At 27.6% G+C, this 1,885-nt stretch overlaps 1 long non-coding RNA gene across 9 annotated transcripts in view; it reads left to right on the top strand.

Annotated features, from left to right (window-relative positions):
* LOC107859466 overlaps positions 1-1,643 on the top strand; it is a 9,094-nt gene extending 7,451 nt beyond the window's left edge. For all 9 annotated transcript variants that reach the window (XR_007052371.1, XR_007052375.1, XR_007052372.1 and 6 more), the window contains one exon: positions 1,176-1,643. This is a non-coding gene — a long non-coding RNA (uncharacterized LOC107859466). The remainder of the gene's footprint in view (positions 1-1,175) is intronic.
* The last annotated feature ends 242 nt before the right edge of the window (positions 1,644-1,885 follow it).

Below are 1,885 nucleotides of genomic sequence, written 5' to 3'. Positions count from 1 at the left end.
TTTTTTTTTTTAAATTTTTTGCTCTTCTATCTCTATTTTTTATTTTTAAAAGACAAATATCTATATCACATATACATATTCAAAAAATATACAAAATAAATAAACATATAGATCTACATTTGTATTTACGGTAAAAAAACATACATATATATCTACATATGTATTTACTGAAATACATATCTGTCTCACATGTATATATAAACAAATAGGATATGTATCACGTATTTTTTGATTACCTATATGTATATGTATATAGTTGTCCTTTTTGTTATAGAGATTTTGTGTCTTATATGTTTATATATATATATATGAGCGAGATATGTATACATATGCATGTTTTGTACTGTAAATATATATCCAGATCTGTATGAATATGTATTTTGTATATTTTTTGAATATGTGTATGTGATATACATATTTGTATTTTCAAAATAAAATTTAGAGATAAACGAGTAAAAAAAATGAAAAAAAACAAAAATAGAAAAAAAAAGTGAAAAAGAGAAAAAATTGAGTTTGAGCAGCTTGAAAAATTGATTTTGATCACTATATTGTTCGATCAGTTCAATTACTATTGCATTACTTTTTTTTTTTAATTTCGTTTACAAAATATTCTAAAATAATTTGAGGAAATAAATTGTTAGATTATACAACGTAACAAAAAATTGATTTGATCACTCTAACGGAAATCATGTTAATTAAGAAGTTTTAATGAAAAAGGAATCTCCACATTTAATTCATGGTTAATTATACCATATTTAACTCAACTAATTTGAGTTAAATATGGGCAGTAAAATGATTTATATATGTATTTTTATAGCAACAATTTGTTCAAAATGACCTTCTGGGCCCATGTACTATGTCGGTTTTGTAAATTGGACACTTCTCCTTACATGTTTGTTATCTGGACCCCTGAACCCACTAAAAAATATATTTTAAACACTTTTTGATGAATGTAACACACTCGCCCCACGTCAGCTTCCGCGTCATTTTAAATATTATATTAAATTCCACATCATTTTTAAAATGCCACTTAAAAATTTATAAAATAAAAAATTAAAATTAAAAAAAGAAAAAAGGCCGATCTTCTTCCTTTTCTCTCTTATCCATCTCTCCACCCTCTCTTCTCCATTAATTTTGCTTGATTTCTCAATAACAATACAAGTTCTCACTTGCAGCTTGAGGCGACTGAAAATTGGGAGAAAACAATTGATGATATCATCAATAATTTTGAGAAACAACACCGATGGAAGCTCTTGTACAACATCTCCTTCTACTAATTAAAAGGTGTCGATCTTAGAGTATTAATGGAACTACTAGTTGTTCGATATCCAATTTGGCTACTGATATGCTGGGAATGCATTACCGGTTTGTGTATAATCTTCCCAGTAATGACAAGTGAAGAAAAAATTGCTCAAAAACCTTTGCTGGCTTGTATTATTTTTGATATGTTCCTGCTTCTCCGTTCTCATAAACATAGCAAAAGTAATGTAACTTTAGTAGTGTTTACTCGTAGTTCTGTTTAAATTTAAGACGGTAACATCTTGGATTGGAGAGCAAATTAACAAGATATAATTTCATTACTTGTTACCCTTTGTGCCCAAAGTTGGGCTGTGAAAAGATTGAAATTTTGATATTTTTCTACACCTTGTTTAAGATTGTTCTTTGATACCCATATCTTGTTTTTGACAATTTTGAAGTTGGATTGTGAAAAAAAATAAAATTTTGATTTTTCTATACACTTTGTTTAAGGTTGTTCTTTGTTTAAGATTGAAATTTTGGAAGTTGATGGTCATGGCTGTTTAAGATTGTTCTTGGTTAAGATTGAAATTTTGGAATTTGATGGCCATGGCTATTGTTGAGGGATTTAAAATGTTGGTAGCCATGA

This window comes from Capsicum annuum, chromosome 2, assembly GCF_002878395.1.
Source record: "Capsicum annuum cultivar UCD-10X-F1 chromosome 2, UCD10Xv1.1, whole genome shotgun sequence".
Classification (NCBI taxonomy): Eukaryota; Viridiplantae; Streptophyta; class Magnoliopsida; order Solanales; family Solanaceae; genus Capsicum; species Capsicum annuum.
Note: the sequence above shows the minus strand (reverse complement) of the source record. Positions and strands in the feature narration are given on the sequence as shown.